Below are 18,871 nucleotides of genomic sequence, written 5' to 3'. Positions count from 1 at the left end.
AATTCAACAAGTGACATTTCTTTTTTCTCTTTTGGCAGTATGGAAAACCCAAAATAAAAAGTGACAGTGTAAAACATTCATTAAAACAAGTAAAAAGGGAGGTTAAAACCCTAAACAGTAAAACCAGTCTTGTACACTGAGTAAAACAATGAAAAACAGTTTCCCTTTCAAAACAAAAAGGGCACTCAGAGGTCACTGCAGGGTTTAAAATGGAAACAAAAGCATTCACAGCGATAATTCCGTGTAAGATTCTCCACTGCAAGTCTCCAGCAGATTTGGTCAATGGTGGCTTGTACAGTGCTCTCCATGCTGGTTTGACGTCACAGCCAAGGCCAAAGTGCGCCCTCCAGGGGGTGTCGACCAGCCCGGCCAGTTTGTCTAGATGGATCACCTTCACACACCCCCTGTACATGGCCTTGGCATGTAGACCGTCAAACCGCATGTCTGTTAGTCCGTCCAGCGATAAAAGAGGGCTCTGTGTGTCTAAAATGTTAAAATTGGGCCTGATCCAAAGACAGGGAAAAGGGTCCGTCCTCTGAAGCTCCGCCTGCCCAGGTGTCCATTTTTCCAGAAGGTTCCTTTCTTTTGTTGTCAGCGCCTCCCGAAACCTGTGGAGCATCTGAGAAACGACCCTGACTGACCGTACTCCAAGTTTGTGAGCCAGTTCCTCCACACCATCCAGGGTCGTCCCAACAGTCTTTAGGAGATGCTCCACAGTAACTAGTCCCACTTCCATCAGTCTTTTGGACAAGGAACCTTCCGCGATGGCCAGGCGGGCTCCATGGACCACAGGCTCTTGGAGAAACCAGTACATGGACATACTGGAGGCCTGTCTCTCCACCAAGTATAACTGCCAGGCCCTAAAAACACTTGCATAAAAAGAAGACATTCCGGCACATAAAAACTCATCAGTTCGTAATAAAAACACACTTTCCTCCAGACCCAGCCCGCCCGCTCTACGCAAAATAAAACCAGCCAAATGTCTCCAAAGAGTGTTAAAAGAACCAAATAAAAACCTCTGTAAAAATTGTAATCTAAAAGTTGCCCTCCTGCTATCAAGGTGAATGAGACCCTGCCCGCCCTCATCCCTTGATAAAAACAAAACACTGCGCTGGACCCAGTGAAGATTATCCCACATAAAATTAACAATTAAAACTTGAATGCCAGTTAAAAGTCCCCGAGGGGGTTCGAGAACAGCCAACCTATGCCAGAGGGAAGATGCTACAAGATTATTAACAATCAGTGTTCTTCCCCTAAAAGACATTCTGGGTAAAAGCCACCGCCACTTGGCTAGCTTGTTCTGTACAGCCTGTAAAACCCCCTCCCAGTTCTTTTTAACTACAGTATCACTTCCCAGAAAAACCCCTAGATATTTAAAACCATCTTTAGCCCATTTTAAACCCTCTGGCAAGGTTGGCTCTTCTCCTTCCCAGTTCCCTACCAGGAGTCCTGTACTCTTAGCCCAGTTCACTTTTGCTGATGACATTTTATTAAAATCTTTAATAATATCAGTTAAAATTCCAACATCTCGATTACTTGCGATGCCAAGAACGACATCATCGGCATAAGCTGATAGATAAAAGCGTGGAATTTCAGAGTGAATAAAAACACCTAAAAGCTCTTTTCTAAGTCGGTGAAGCATGGGTTCAATTGCTAAAGAGTACAGCATTCCTGATAGGGAACAGCCCTGTCTAATACCCCTCCCAACTTTAAAAGGAGCACACAAGCCACCATTGACCTTCAGTACACTCTCAATGTCCGCATAGAGCACTTTTATCATAGAAATAAAAGTTGATGAAAAACCAAAAGCTTTAAAAGTATCCCACAAGTATTCATGCTCGACCCTATCAAAAGCTTTTTCTTGGTCCAGGGAGACCAGTCCAAAGCGGGGACCCCACCCAGACACTTCTAATAAATCTCTAATAAGAGAAATGTTATCAAAAATTGACCTACCCGGAACACAGTATGCCTGATCCGTATGTATGGCCTGCCCAATCACCTCCTTCAGCCGGTTTGCTAGTACTTTGGAGAGAACTTTGTAGTCAGCACAGAGCAAGCTCACAGGTCTCCAGTTCTTGATGTCCGTGAGGTCTCCTTTTTTTGGCAACAGGGCAAGGACCGCTCTTCTGCAGCTCAGGGGTAACTGCCCCCCAGCCAGGCTGCCATGGAGCACTTCCAGCAGGTCCTCCCCCATCACCTCCCAAAAAGACTTATGAAAGTCAACAGGCAGACCGTCAACCCCAGGAGCCTTCCCATTGGCCATGCCCTGTAGTGCCCCATGCAGCTCCTGCATGGACACGGGTTGCTCCAGCTCTTCATTGGCTGCAGGGGACACCTGTGGCAAACCGTCATAAAAGCGCTGCTGTGCCGACTGGTCCTCCATCCACTCAGGGGAATAGAGCTCAGAGTAGAACTCCACAGCTCTCTCTCTGACCTCTGCTGGGTCAGAGAGCTCCCTGCCATCGGCTGCACGGAGACAGTGAATAACCTTACTCTGGCCATTCTTCTTCTCCAAACTGAAGAAAAACTGCGACGGGGCATCCATTTCAGAGAGGTTTTGAAAGCGAGATCTGATCAGAGCACCCTGTGCCCGAAGGCCGAGCAGGTCAGCTAGGGCAGCCTTCTTGCCCTTAAGTGTCTGGGTGTGGTCCTGGTCCACCCCAGCTTCTGCAGTGCTCTGTAAAAACAATATATCCTTCTCTAAAACGGTAACAGATTGTGATATGCTGTTCGTGACATTGAGAGTGTACTGCTTACAGAATTGCTGGATTTGTATTTTGCCAACATCCCACCATTGTTGTACAGAATTAAAATCAACTTTTTTAGACCTCCAAGTGCCCCAAAAAAAAGTAAAACAACGTCTAAAATTAAGATCATTTAAAAGACTGGTGTTAAAATGCCAGTAAGCACTCTTAGGTTTAACATGATTAATAAAAACTCTCCCTGACACCATACTGTGATCAGAAAAACCAACTGGGGTGATAAAACATTCCTTAAAAATCTGTAAATGATGTTTAAAACAATAAAACCTATCCAATCTAGCCATAGAAATAAAACCATCCCTAGCGTGCGCCCAAGTATACTGGTGAGCAGTATTATGTTTGGAGCGCCACACATCAGCCAATTCACGAGTTTCAATAAAATGATTAAGGATGCGCCTGGAAGCTGGATCAGGTTCAAAGTGATTCCGATCTAAAACATCACTTGTGCAATTAAAATCACCCCCAATAATTAAAAAGTGTTGTGTATCACACTGTGCTACTGTGGCAGAGAGTTTTTCTAAAAAAATACACCTGTCTTTAGGTATTACTGGTGAATAAATACAAATAAAAACCAAATAAATATTTTCAAACTTTACAGTAACTTTTAAAAGACGACCCCCCACTACCTCTTCAGACACACAGGACTGGGGCATAAAAAAAGGTGAGAAAAGGACAGCAACACCACTGGAGTTAGAGGTTCCATGTGAAAGGCACACCTTCCCCCCCCACTCCCTCTGCCAGTCCACCGCGTTCACCCCATCACTGTGAGTCTCCTGGACCAGAGCAACGTCCACTCGCTTAGTTTTTAAAAGTTCAAAGAGAACTGCTCTTTTTCTCACGTCTCGTGCTCCGTTAACATTAAAAGAAGCTACTTTAAAATCACTCATTAATAAAAACAAAGCAAAGCTAAAAAACAGAACAGAGACGGAGAAAAAGGGCAGTTCATACCTTTGAGTCGTCATCGGGATGGCCAAGTAGTTTCCTCACAGCTGTAACGTGTTTACGCAACCTGTGCACATCTGGCTCTCCTATCCCCCCCTCCTCCTCACTCCTCGTTAAAACCTTAGAACACTTTAAAAACATCTCCAGATCAGGGAAAAAATCCTCTACTTTTACATTTCGTTTACCTTTAGTTTCGTTTAAAAATTTATGCACCTGATCAGGAGTGTATTTACTACTACTGAGAGCGCGTTTAACAGAGCGCGGTGAGTCGGAGGATTCGCGCGCGCACTCCGCAGCAGAATCCTCCGACTCACTCGCTGAACCGGTTTCAGCCCGGGGCCGAGAGGACACACTGGGTTTCGGGATTTTAGATGGTTTTGACTTTTTTGCCTGGCGGCTGGAGGTTTCCCTCAGAGCCGGCCGTTTAAACACGGGCTCTTTTTCACGCGCCTGACTCGGTTCGCACTCCATTTCATCATTATTAATACTGCATTCACTGTTTTGTGAATCAGAGAGCGTTACCGTGTCGCCGAGCTCTGCTGGCCCCTCCCGCTCGCGCTGATCTGACCCACTCGCACCGTCCACAGCACCGTCCGCCTCCGCCGCCACCTCCTCCTCCACCTCCTCCTCCTGCCGCTGCTGCCGCTCCGCGGCCAGCGGAGCCTCCGCCCGGCTCACCGCGGGCCGAGCAGCGTCAGCAGCGGCAGACTCAGGCCGAGCCCCCCCTGCCCGCTCCGGGCAGCTCCGCACCAGGTGCCCCTCAGCCCCGCAACCGAAACACTTCATTGTCTCAGTAGTAGCAAACACAACATAATCAAAACCGTCTATCTTAAATCTTAGAGCCAGATTTAATTCCTCAGCATTATCATTTAAAACCATAAAAACCCTTCTCCTAAAAGAAACGACGTGTTTGAGGAGATGAGATTTACAGCCTAAAGGAACCTTATTTATTCCCGACATTACTTGGCCATGCCGGGACAGCTCGCGGGTCAGAACAGAATCACTAATAAAAGGAGGGACGTTGCTCAGAATAACTTTTTTGGTTGGTTTAACCAGGGGAAACACAGTGATGTGTGTGCCTTTCAATGAAATCCCCGACACCACCAGCTGATTCACCTTTTCAACACTGTCCAAAAATAAAACAACGGCACTGTTCATCCGGGAGGCTGATAAAATGGAGTCATACCCCACAACAGCCCCCACCTTTAAACTGACCTCCTCAACGGAAAAATCAACCCCGACCGGCACTTTAACACCATGCCGGCGAGAAAGCCCGTCAAACTTCCCACCTACACCTGCACCTGCACCCGCCACCCCCGCCATGCTGCACGCCGGCGTCCACCCCCGCTAAACCCCTCCAAACCCCACTAACCCCTAACCCACAGCCCCCACCCGCCCAGTCCTGTGCTCACTACCTCCCCTTACACCCAAAAACCTAAACTAAACCCCAAATAACCAAAGAAAAACAGAAATAAACACAAAAGAAAGGGAAACAGTCGCTCTCACACACACACACGCTCCACAAACGCCACGCATGCGCAGAGAGAGAGAGAGAGAGAGAGAGAGAGAATAAGAAAATAAGAGAGGGAGAGAGAGAATAAAGAGAGAGACTGAGAGAGAGAGAGAGAGAGAGAGAGAGAGAGAGAGAGAGAGAGAGAGAGAGAGAGAGAGAGAATAAGAAAATAAGAGAGGGAGAGAGAGAATAAAGAGAGAGACTGAGAGAGAGAGAGAGAGAGAGAGAGAGAGAGAGAGAGATAATAACAGTGAGAGATAGGGTTAGGGAGAGAAGAAGATATAGACAGAAAGGGAAGAAAGAAAAAGAGAGATAGTGAGGTAAAGAGAGACAAACACAGACAAGAGACAGACAATAAAATAAAAAGGGGAGGATGAAAGTGAGGAAGAGACAGACAATAAGATAAAAAGGGGGGGATGAAAGTGAGGATGAAAGGAAAGACAGATATGGAGAGACAGAAAAAGAAAAAAAAAAGATTTATAATGACATAGAAAATAACAGAGAGAGATAGAGACATGGAAAGAATAAGAAATAGACAGAGAGAGAAAAAGAATGAAAAGAGGGAAAGAGAGAGAGACAAGAAAATATAAGAGGGAAAGAGTGAATAAAGAAAAAGGGATAGACAGAAAAATAACAGATAACATACATAGATACAGGGGGAGAATAGGAGAGAGACAGAAAGAGAGAGAAAGAAAAGAGAAAGACTGAAAGTGAGAGAGAGAGAGATAACAGAGAGAAAATAATAGAGACAAAATAACAGAGAGCGCTAGAGACAGGGATAGAATAAGATATAGACAGAAAAAGAAAGATAGAGAGAGACAGAGAGAATAAAAATAATAAGAGAGGGAGAGAGGGAATAAAAAAGAAAGACTGAAAGGGAGAGTCACAGAGAAAGATAATGACAGAGAAATAACAGAAAATTACAAAGGGAGACAGAGAGAGAAAGAAAGAAAGAAAGAAAGAAAGAAAGACAGAAAGAAAAAGTGAGATAGACATACATAGAGGTGAGAGAGACATACACAGAGAGAGACATGATAGAGATAGACAATAAGAAAATAAGAGAGAGGGTGAAATGTGAGAATTAAAGGAAAAAGAGATATAGAGAGACAAAAAGAGAGAGATATAACAGAGAGATATATCAACAGAGAAAATAACAGGGAAAGAAAGAAAGAAAGAAAGAAAGAAAGAAAGAAAGAAAGAAAGAAAGATACATACACAAAGCGGGAGAGATGGAGAAATACAGAGAGCATAAGAAAAAAGAAAGAGAGACAGAAAGAGAAAGAATAACAGAGACATTACAGAGAGATAGAGGCAGGGAGAGAATAAGAGAGAGACAGGGAGAAAAAAGAAAGAAAGGAAAAATGAAAGTGTGAGATAGAGAGAGACACAAAAAGAGAGAGAATAAGAAAAAAGAGAAAAAGGGAGAGACATAACAGAAAGAAAGTAACAGAGAAAGAGAGATAGACAGGGAGAAAATAAGCCAGAGACAGAGAAAGAAAGAGTGAGATATAGAGACATACACAGATAGAAAGAGAGAGAGAGAGAGAGAGAGAGTGGTAGTGACAAAAAAAGTGAGTTTGGTTTAAATGGAATGTGCTTGTGTCTTTGATGGCAGGTGGGAACATTTACCTTTGAAGTGGCAAATCAGGGCTGAATGTGTGTGTATGGTTGTGTGTGTGTGTGTGTGTGTGTGTGTGTTAGCCGCTGACTGTTTGAAGTCGTCCCTTTGCACTGATGTTTGGCCCGTCCCTGATCAAACTGGATGCCTGGGGGAGGAAGCCTTATAGGGAATGGCATTTAGGCTGTCTGATAGCTCACACACACACACACACACACACACACAGTAAGAGTAACTCACCACGGGAAAGGTATGACATGTGCTAGCTAGCTAACTGTGTTAGCTCTATGATTCATAGCGGACACTATGACAGCCGGACGGAAAGTACCAGTGCTATGGTTATGCTAATTCAGATCAGAATGTATTGTGGTATTGTCATCCATACAAAAACATACTAGTAAAATAGCAATGCATAAAATATGATAATGCACTGATATTAAGTAGTATCTAGTGTCCCGTGACTTTTGCCATGTCCCATGGAAGTTAAATAATGCTGCTCTGAGCTGTGGGATATGCGGATGCTATTTAGTGCATTTCATGTGGATGGGATTTTTTGCCAGATCCACTTTCTGTTCACATCTTAATCTGAATCTGTTGTTAATCCTGGTCTGGACCAAGTCCAAATATGATTAAAATTAGGGGTGGGTGATATGGCCCTAAAATAATATCACAATTTTTATAAAAACAGCAAAAAAAAGTAGTACTCTGACGTGATAATTAGGAGTGGGGGATATGGCACCATATTTCAGGGTATAATATTGTTTACGATATTCAAAAATGCGTATGTTACGATATTGCACACCCCTAATTAAAACTTTCTTTTTCTTCTTTTATTCATTGACTTTGGTTGCAAATTTGACAATATGGCAGACGCTTCTGCCCCTTTACAGGGGTTGGACAATGAAACTGAAACACCTGGTTTTAGACCACAATAATTTATTGTTTCGACAGACAGGTTGAGGTGAGGTGCCCATTGAATTCTGCCGTGATTTGGGCAGCCGTGGTTTTATGTTTTTTGGATACAATCTGGGTTAGCACCCGAACATCCCTTTCAGACAGCTTCCTCTTACAGCGTCCACAGTTAATCCTGTTGGATGTGGTTGGTCCTTCTTGGTGGTATGCTGACATTACCCTGGACACTGTGGCTCTTAATACATCACAAAGACTTATATATAAAGTCATTTTCATGTTGGATCATTGCTTTAAAAATAAAGCTTCATTCAGAGACAAGAGCATTTTTAGTAGTTTAGTTAGTAAAGTCCTCATAAAGTGAGGATATTGGATGATTCCAACCCCACATCATCCTCAACTCATCCCATCCAGAAGTATCAAATGGAGCTCCATCATTCTGAAGAAAACAGTTTTGTACAGTTTCGCTGTTCCAGAGCTCAGTGCACATGCATTATTGTGATTCTACGCTTGATATATATATCGATATCAGAATTCAAGTTTGGTGACGACCCCGACTTCACTCCATCAGCAAAGCTGTGGTTCTGGATGGAGCTGAGTGATCACGCCAGGCTGATTCACCCCGGCTGAACCGCTCGGAGCTCCTCTGCTGCTGGAGGGTAATTCCCGAGCTCTCTGAGAGAGAGGAGCGTGCGCTGTGGGAGCGTGGGTGTGTGTTAGTGGTTGAGTGTGTGTGAGAGTGTGTGAGTGTTAATGCTGGTGGATGTGTAGCCTGTGACTCTTACAGTGAGGTTAGTGCTGAGAATGGAAATGCAATCAGATCTCATCGGCTTGGCGAGGAACCCCTGAGCCTCACTGACGCTGTTCTTTCAGGCTGCTGCCACGTTCATGTGTGGGTGTGGGTGTCGAAGGGAACGCCGGGAAAATGCCTGTCAAATGCCTGTCAAATGGGGGCTTTGGGGGCGATTGAAAAGTTTGGAAACACCTTAAATTCAGTGTTTTTTTTATTATTTAAAAATAAATCTGTACTGTAGATTAATACTTAATAATAAGTCATCCAAACTATGAATAAAATCATTGATTTTTGAAGGTCTCCTTGCACTAAAATCCTCTTATTCTTGTTCTTTTTGAAGTACCATAGGTCTCTCTGACTTGTATATGATGCTGCACATGAAACTCTTCCTCAAATTCCATTGTCTGCATCTGTGACCAAGACAGCAAGTCTTTGTGATGTATCAAGAGCCACGGTATCCAGGGTAATGTTAGCAAACCACCAAGAAGGACCAACCACATCCAACAGGATTAACTGTGGATGCAAGAGAAAGCTGTCTGAAAGAGATGTTCGGGTGCTAACCTGGATTGTATATAAAAAACATAAAACCACGGCTGCCCAAATCACGGCAGAATTCAATGTGCACCTCAACTCCCCTGTTTCCACCAAACTGTAGTAAAAGAAAATAATCCGAAAAAAACGAGTCGATCAGGAAAAGCACCCATGTCTACATCAGTGTTGTGTCTATGCTTTACCCAGTAATTCAGAGCTAAGAAATAATTGATTAGAATTTGTCTATGGAACACCACCAGCAATTACAATTGAGATAGGTAGGAGTTTTTTTTTTCTGATTCTGTTTACACTAGTTAAAAGTAAAAATCCACCCCAGGTTCTGCCGCAGCTCAGCCAACAAAACCCCGGGGTGGTTTTTTACTTTCTGGACCTCGACTACCCACCTCTGTGTGTAAGCAACTAGGTTTATATAGGATCTCCGGTGGATTTTTTGCTGTACAGAGATTCTAAGACTAGGTCAGTGACTGAAATGCACTTAGTTGAGCATTACACATGGTTTAAAGTAACATGTGACACTGAAAAGTCTGTTATTAGATTAAAAATGCCTTCATTTTAAAACGTTTCTGTTAAAACTGTTCTCCATCTCGCTGTTAGCCAAATAGAGGCGACACGTTTGCATATATGAACATTCATATTCATGAACAAGGTAGAGTAAGGTAGAGTCACCTGGAATTCAGGGTTTCAGTTAACAGCTGTGCTGAATTTCAAGAGTCAAGAGTTAATCACTTGGATTTCTTTCCCTCTTAACATCTTTTGTTTGAGAGCTTCAGTTGTGAAAAGTGCAGTAAAAAAAACTATCAAAAACGTTATGATGAAACTGGCCCTCATCAGGACCACCCCAGGAAGAAAGACCAAGAGTTCCTCAGAGTTACCAGCCTCGAAAACTTCAAGTTAACAGCAGCACCCCAGATTAGAGCACCTAAATGCTTCACAAAGTAATTTGGTTTGATTGATACTTTTTATTTACTGCATGATTCCTTATGTGTTCTTTCATAGTCTGGATGACCAATGATATTGGCAATATTTATTGAGATACAAAAGTACAAAAGTAATACATGTTGTAATACATGCGTAACACAACATGCCACATGTCTCAGCATGGAGTTGTAGAGGTTCCTAATGGTGTTTTGTAATAATCAATCAAACAATCCCATGCAGCTTAAATATTGACACATTTTCTGCAGGTTTTGCAGTATGAATAGGTCAGGGATGTGGCTTCAATTGCAAATTTCCCTACTATGGGTTAATCAAGGAGTATCAACGATCTTTATCTTATCTTAAGACCAGCTATCATATCAGAATCTTTATCACATCTACTGTCTGTATACCAGAGGGTCGGCAATTAAGTTTGGCCATGGGCTAAAAATGTTCAAACCATTACATGTTTTGGAAAATATAGTTTAATGGGATAATGGGATGGAGTGCTAGTACAGACAAGTAGCTCTCTTGCCCAGAGGGTTGTTGAACTCAATTGCAGAACAGTTGATTTCGAAAGCAAAAAAAATTGAAATAAACACACTGCTCCTCACGAGGGATCAAACCCGTGTTGTCAGGGTCGCGAACCAATCCACTACTGCTTGCCCGGCTAGTGAATTGGGACACAGCCAGGAAAAAAATGCCCTTATAAGGAGATAGGGAGCCCAAGAATGGGTGGAAACTAAAGTGACGGCGAGCGTGACAGAAACACAGGGGAGGCATGTAAATAAAAGCTCACCAGAGAAGCATTTTATTCTTTTAATTGTATCCTTTTTTTAATTATCGTTCATTATAGTTAAAACAACCTCACGGGCCAGATGTTTCATGCTTGTGGGCCGCCTATTGCCAACCCCTGCTGTATATTAAGCACTTTCTGAAGAAATAATAATCTTAATTTTTATATTAATCAAATTTTTCTTTTTAAACTGCCAAAAAAAAAACACAAGCAGTGTGTATCAACACCTACAATGTGCGAATTCTCCCATCATAACAGGTGCTGAAAAGGGGCGTGGCCTCTGGCTCTAACACTGTCCCTGATACCCTCACGGATATTTATACATGTGAGATTGTCAGTGAGATGTGGAGGTGTTCTGCACACAACTGCAAACTGCAAACACACACAGCCACACACACACACGTGCACACACACACACACACACACACACACACACACACGTGCACACAGAGTTTCAAAGGTGCTGAGAATTATATGTAGAAATCCAGAGACACTGCAGAAGTGTGCATGTGTATGAGTGTGTGTGTGTTTGCAGTGCATTTGCAATTGTTTCAGACTACACAGGGCATAAAACAAGACTGTATTTCTTTCACTGTATGTATATATGTGTGTGAGAGAGTATGTGTGAGTGAGAGTGTGTGTGTGAGAGTGTGTGTGTGTGTGTGTGTTTGTGTGTGTGTTGCAGCTTGCTGCTTTCATCCCTGACTGTCAGCATTGGTGAGAATTGCACCGTCACAATGCGCTCTCGCATTGCCTCCACCTTCCACTCATTCTTACAGCAGCTGAGGATTCTCCTGCTGAGACACCTGTGCTCTCTTTCTCTCACTCTACTCTTCTTTATTAAACAATGCATCCTTATCAAAGAATTACAAACAAATACTTTTGTCAACATTAAAGCATGCGATTATTTGAAATTATTATTTATTAGTCATCATTTTATTAGCGCAATTAATTACGCCACTAATTTTAAACTAAACTAAAGTCTGCTGTAATCGGCCCCACCCACCAATCAAACGCCCACATTTATTTTTTTGGAACGGTTCACTTATGGTGTGAACGTGATCTGGTCTTGATCTGACCCAGCTATCAAATATACTCCTTTTTAATTGAACTAAACTGCTGATAAGATGCAGTTTAATCTGATAGATTTTTTTTTTATATATATAATTTTATTTCAATTTTTTTCCCATTTTCTCCCCAATTTACACGGCCAATTACCCAACCCACTCATTAGGACCCACCCTATCACTAGTGATGATGCCCCAACACACCAGGAGGGTGAAGACTAGCACATGCTTCCTCTGATACATATAAAGTGCAGCATTTCCGAGTAGCATCACAGCGCGCTTGGAGGAAATGCAGCGACTCGGCTCCGATACATCAGCTCACAGACGCCCTGTGCTGCAGACATCACCCTAGGAGAGATGTGGGAAGAGAGAGCTGTCTCTGCTGCTCCATGCTGTTTACACACTGAGCGTGGCATGTGCTGCATTGACTGAATAATGCTAATCACAGGATATTGTTGTGATTAATATGATTCATTTTTTCAATCGATTAACACCAAAAATAATACAATATACTGTATGATTAACCTAATATTATCCTATTATAATAATGAATAAAGTTCGACCCCAACTTCATTTCATAATTTATAATTTACACTTTTTTACAGAGACTGGTGAGGTAATAGCAGTTCTATTTAGTGTGCTGTATGTGAACACAGCATCGCTACTTTATATATTTTATAAGGCAGATTATTATTTATTTATGTGGAAACATGGATTAAATCTCATAACTAACTCTTACTGTTTTATACCTCTGTACTTTCTCTTTCTTTCTCTCGCACTCTCTTTCTCTCTCACACGCACACGCATGTTGTCATGTTGCCGTGTTTTTTTTACGTTTTCAGATTGAGGGCGGGGCTAGATGCTAGTATTGTAAGAAAGTCTTGATTAGGGGTGTAACAAGACACTCGTTTCATCTCACAATATTAGGATCATGAGAACAAAATGAGATGAGATTTTAATATATAATTTTGTGTTCATTTTAAAGTTGAAATATAAATGTAAAATTCACAAAATCTAAAACTGCAGTTCAGTTTTTTTTGTAATATTTTGTAAGTAATCATCTTGTAATGGATGTTAATAAAATTTTACTCTGATTAATGAATTATGTTTTCTTAGTTTGAGAGTTTTCCTAAAATTTGATAAAAAAAAGCAATATATGGCCATGCTTACAGTATCGGAATATATTGTAATATATTGAATCATATCTCGTGTAGGGTTCTTGTTAATACACAGCCTTACTGGATGCCACATTAGCCTTTCCAATGCAAGCTTGTTAATGCGCCATGCAAGCAACTCTGCACCAGTTAAGATTGTCTTAATGCTGTGAATCTATCTGCTGTGTAGAAACTGTGCTGGGGTCAGTCGGCTGCTTTTTATCTTACTGTATGTATGCTTACTTTTGGCATTTATTTCAATCAGTAAATGCAGTCTTTTTGGGTGTTTTAGACACATAAAAGGACAGACCAGAGTCAAAACCAAGGCTGATGTGTTTGTTATATTGTGTATTTTAGTTTAGTATATTTATTCCAGTTAGTTTTGGTTTCACACTTCAGTTTAGTGGCTAAGCACTACTACATGCTCAAGAACGGTTGGTTTTTACAAGGGCATGTTGTTCCTTTGACAAGTTGCCTTTTTAGGTGTTCTGCCAAATTCTGCATTTATGCTAGAATCTGACTCCTCTTGAGTGCAGATGTGTCCCTCAGCAGAATGAGCATAACAGACTAGGGTTAATCTACAGTTACAGTAGACACAGGAATCAGGATACACGATTTCAACAATCACTGCATCTTTTTTCTTCTTTTATTGTTTATATTACGTTTAATGCATCTCAACTTCCATCCAAGCAGGTGTCAGCTGATCCTGATTGAGACCACCTCTTTTGCACAGACCTAATTTTGGTTGTTTGGTGTTTACACTAGTGTTTACACTAACCTGCTATTTTGGTTTGGAGCAAAACTCTGAAGAAGGTCTTGACCAAATATGGTAGGTGTGAAAGGACTCTTAGGCTATGTTTACATTACCAGGATGAAGTGACTCAAATCTGATTTTTTTTTTTTGGTTCAATGTGGCTCAGATCTGATTTTTTCATGACGGTGTGAACGTGCCAAATCCATTTTTTTTTAAAATCAGATTTGAATCACGTACATATGTGGTTCTAAATCGGATACGTGCGATATGTGACATGAATGTGAACGGTTAAATCGGAGCAAGAAGTAAGCAAGAAATAAACTAACTAAATATCAATATAAAATTTGTGTTAAATTTACATCCAGGATGGAGATATGTACACGATAACAGTAATGTGTTATTTTATTTACAAGTAAGTAGATGATTATCTACAGCAGTAAAATATGAAAAAAGTGCAATTATAACATTTTTACAGTAAAGAACCATCAAGATCTGAGCAAAAAAAATCCGATCTGAGCAAAAAATTGGATTTGAGCAATGTGGCTTGATTGTAATGTGAACACAGCCTTATTTTTGCTGATATGTTGACATCTGCACTGTGATGGTTTGGTATTGGATCAGCATTGCATCGCTAATAAAAAATGATAATGATACAATGATAGTGGTCTGACTTCATATAATATGGACATTTCTCCAGTTTTCTCACCAGTTTCTTCACTAGTTTCTGTAAAACTACCAGTAACTGGTGATGATAGGGATGCAGATAGTGCTGGTGAATCTGGTAGCAGTTGTGAAGTTAATACTGAGCTGATCTGAACAGCCACACTGCCGCTGCAGCAGGAGATGGAGCAGGACTTATCCGGGTGGACTAATCAGCTGTAGCCATATGGTGCTGCAGAACGGATGGAGGTACAGCGGCTGTGTGAGCCGAGCAGCTGCTGTGGGTTTTAAAGGTGTCGGTATGGGGGAGGAATCAGCCTCACTTTGGTTCTGCTGGGTGTTCGGCTTTGATAAAGGTTGATACGTTCAACTGAATTCAGTTAATGTAGTTTATCAGTTACAGTAGTTTAGTTAATTCAGTTCATGTAGTTTATCAGTTACAGGAGTTTATCACAGAAGATGCTAATAATAGCGAACAATTCACTTCACTTCAGTTTGATTCTGCATAGTTCGATTTGATTCTCTACAACTTGGTTCGTTTCTGCTCAGTTCACTCCAGTTTAATACAGTTCAGTCCAGTTTAGGTCAGATCAGATTAGGTTAGTTCACACCTGCCTTGTCTGGTCTGGACTTTCAGGGCGTTTTCACACCAGCACTATTTGGTCCAGTTAAAACGAACTCTGGTCCGTTTGTAACTTTAGTACGCTTCGATTGAGCAGGTGTGAAAACAGTAATCGCACTCGGGTGTGGATCAAAGAACCGGACCGAAAACCACTTAGATCCGGTCCCAAACGAACTCTGGAGCGGTTCACTTGTGGTGTAACCGTGATCTGATCTCGATCCGACCAGCTATTAAATATAGTCAATTTATTTGAGCTAAACTGCTGATAATGCACAGTAGGGGTGGGCGATATGGCTCTAAAATAATATCACAATATTTTAGGGTATTTTTGCGATAACTATATACTTGGCAATATAGAAAAACTAAAATAATTCAATAATTTCAGGAATATAGTATAAGAGTATAACAGTATAATCATAATGTGGCAAAATAAATAATATAATATAGCATAAAATAATATAATGCAGCAAAAAATATTGCAGTATATTTAGTGCATGCATATAAACTGCAAACTAAAACAATTATACAATACATACACCTAAAGCTTCACAGTAAATAATAGACTAATTTTAAGACAGAACAGCCCTATTATCACAATATGGATTTCTAATATCATGATATTTCTGTGTCACGTTATATTGTATACGATATAATATTGCCCACCACTAATGCACAGTTTAATCTGATATACGTTAACATTTATGTCTTTGTGAAACCAGACCCTGATCCAGACCAAAAAAACAAACTACAGGTGTGAAAACCCCCTCAGACTTTTCAGTTTGGCCCAAACCAATTAAGCGAGTATGAAAGGGGTTGTGAACCACGGTCCGGAAAAAAGGACCAGAGTTCCACAAGAAAATGTAGGCAATCTGGACCCACTTTTTGTCTTGTGTAAAACAGCTGGACCTACCTGCAGTTCCAGAATGAGAACGGTTCTTTAGTTTCGTTTTTAATATTGGAGACTGGATGCCTGATTGGATGATTGAAAGTTAATGGTTGCAGAAGATATTTGGCACTTGCTTTTTAAGGAAATAATTTTTTGGTTTAGTTGACCCACTTTTTTTTTTTTTTCTCTTTTGTTTCTTCTTTCTATCACCCTTGTTTTAGTTTTGTTAGCCTTTGTAATACTTTGTACTTTGACCTATTGTTATTAATATTAGTTTATCACTAATTCTTGATGTATGGTTATGCATTTTGTACTGTGTAAGTAATAAACAGAGGTGGAAAGTAACTAATTATATTTTTGCTCACATTACTGTAATTGAGTAGATTTGATGAGGAATTTGTCATTTTTAAAGAAGTTTTTAAAATAGGTAATTTGACTTTTACTCAAGTACATTTTGACACAAGTAATTTACTTTGATACACTGGAAAACTCCCCGTTACTGAGTACAAAATAAAATGCTGGGAAAAACAATTGTCTGGTTAAAAATAAAAAATCAGAGAATCAGCTGTGTAGCCTGGGCTCAGTGCACGCAGCTCGGGGGAACCGGTGTTCTGTCGAGTTTTTATAGGGAACATTAAACAATCTATTTGAATGTTAAACAGGTAAATAGCAGTTAAAGCATATCAATGGCAAATTAAAAAAATAATAATGAACTGTAAAACTATAAAAATACAGTTTATAGTCACATATATGACCAAACCTTTTAACAGTAAAGAAAAAAAATGGATCATAGAAACCTATGCCACTTGTTTTATGGGGTGGTCTGAACAAATACTGCCTGAAAGGTCCAAATTATTATGTGGAATAATAGATAATTAAAAACGATTTAATTTTTACGTTTTTACATCAAATAATTAAAAGTAACTATGTAACTTTTACCCAAAGTACATTTTAAATTGAGTACTTTTTTTACTTTTACTCGAGTAGATTTTTAGATGGGTACTTTTACTTGAGTAGAATTTTAACAAAGTAAAGGTAATTTTACTCAATTACAATTTTTCAGTACTTTTTCCACCTCTGGTAATGAACATATCTATGTTGTAAATGCCAAGTACTTTAAACAACTCAATAAACAAAGCTTAGAGGTGTTCTTGGTCCAAATCTACTAAACCGTGGTCAGGTTCACACTTGCCAGTGTTCAACTGGTGTTCCAAAGCTTCCCAAGTTTATATTTATCCAATTGTCAACATATTACAAGACCTGGGGCCCAATATTAGCGATCTAAAGAGCATAGGTCAATTGTGCATTGCGCAGCTGGATGTAGATCATGTCAGTGTCTTTGGAATTGTGAGGGCGCAAAAAATAAGCACGACTCAAAACTCGCAAAAGGCATCAACTAATTCTCTTAATTATTCGTGGGTGTGTTTTGGGCGTAATGTAAAATAAACCAATCAGTGTGTCAGTAGTCATTCCCTTTAAGAGTCAGGTGAGCACTGCAGAGAATACTGACCTGCGTGTTCATGCTGTGAAGGTATGTCAGCAGTTGATTTAAGGGAACAGCAATTTTATTTTATTCTTTATTCAGTGTTTATTGTTTTATTGTTTATTGTAAAAGCTGGATATTCTTCTTTATGTGTTTGTAACAAGCAGGGGAGTACACAAGCTCCTGCATGGATTGGGCAAGATAGGATTGGGAAAATGACTGTTGACTGTTGTCAGGGTTTAAATCAGTCGGAGGCGCAGTTTTATTTCCTACCACTTGTAGACCACTAGGTCCATCAGTGTTGCTATATTTCTAAACTCTGACACTATTTTAACGCCACAGGTTTTAGATATGAAAAAAGACTGTTGACAGGGTGTAACATAACAATAAGCAGGCAATGAGAGGGCAATGTAATGAATTTAATTGAAATTCCTTTTTTTCCACTGAATGAGAAATGGATTGTCTATTGTTGGATCTCTTAAGTTAAGGAAACGAAAGAATCTTTTCTTTTTTCAAATATTAGACAGAAAAAAGTGAGAGACATCACCAAATCAGGGTTTGTGACGGTTGAGAGCGTTGTGTTATTAGACAGGCCTTCAACAGCTCTGCACGTGAAAGATTTCTGTGGCCCGTTTCTGTAGCCGTGACGCTCCCCAGATGACAGGCTTGCTGATGCTTGATATTTAGCATGCCGCTAATGGTGCTAACGTTTGTTTATCGCGTCTAAGCGGCGCTTGCAGCGCGGGTGATGATGTGTCAGGCACCGCTGGCCTGCTGTTGACGTGCCGGTGTATTTGCGCTGCTCTAATCCCGCAGGTGAAGCTGTTCTGTCACTCAGGTCTGCCTGTAAACCCTCGACTGTATGCTCCGCTGTGTGGGATTCCGGAATTGTTTATCCCCCTCATTTACTGACACGCGGCGTGAAGATCCGACTGCAGCTGCTATTCCGAAACCTGCATTTCCATACGGCGTCACCTACACTCACACCTTCTCCAGCACTAGAATAACAACTAAACACCACAGTCAAATCCTTCTTTAGCTGCAGTAACAGCCTTCTCTGGGAAGCCTTTTCTGGGAAGACTTTACACTAGCTGTAAGAACATTGCTGTGAGAAGGATTTGATTGCTTTCAGGCTCAAGAGCATCACTACAGAGAACAGAGGATCTGGAAGACCTACAACTAGAACCACGGAGAGGTAGAACTGATGGATTGTCCAGTAAACAGAGAGAAGTGTTGCACTCTTTAAGTAATCCTGTATGTGCCAGCACCATTGGCAGACAGCTGCATAACACAGGACTAAATCCATACAGATGACTGCAGGGGTGTTGTGCCACACTTTTGTCTTCGTGGAGACGTCAAACAAATCCATGTGTAGAGGCCCCGGACATACCCTACTACAGGCTGCGTTCCAGGAAGACAAGTCTGTCCACTGCCTCAGGTTTTGA

General features: G+C 41.0%; 2 protein-coding genes across 11 annotated transcripts in view; one reads left to right on the top strand and one right to left on the bottom strand.

The window, feature by feature from the left end:
* sdk2b (sidekick cell adhesion molecule 2b) overlaps nt 1–18,871 on the top strand; it is a 537,061-nt gene that overhangs the window by 24,427 nt on the left and 493,763 nt on the right. The gene's annotated exons all lie outside the window — the stretch shown is intronic.
* Nucleotides 1–18,871, bottom strand: part of rpl38 (ribosomal protein L38) — an 888,922-nt gene that overhangs the window by 417,470 nt on the left and 452,581 nt on the right. Inside the window, exon 1 of one of the 7 annotated variants that reach the window (XM_049464418.1) lies at nt 1,305–1,309. The exons of the other annotated variants lie outside the window; for them this stretch is intronic. The gene's annotated coding sequence lies outside the window, so the exon portion shown is untranslated. Of the gene's footprint in view, nt 1–1,304; nt 1,310–18,871 lie in introns of those variants that run through there. 7 annotated transcript variants of the gene reach the window in all.

The sequence above is a fragment of the Astyanax mexicanus genome, chromosome 15 (assembly GCF_023375975.1).
Source record: "Astyanax mexicanus isolate ESR-SI-001 chromosome 15, AstMex3_surface, whole genome shotgun sequence".
In the NCBI taxonomy this organism is placed as follows: Eukaryota; Metazoa; Chordata; class Actinopteri; order Characiformes; family Acestrorhamphidae; genus Astyanax; species Astyanax mexicanus.
Note: the sequence above shows the minus strand (reverse complement) of the source record. Positions and strands in the feature narration are given on the sequence as shown.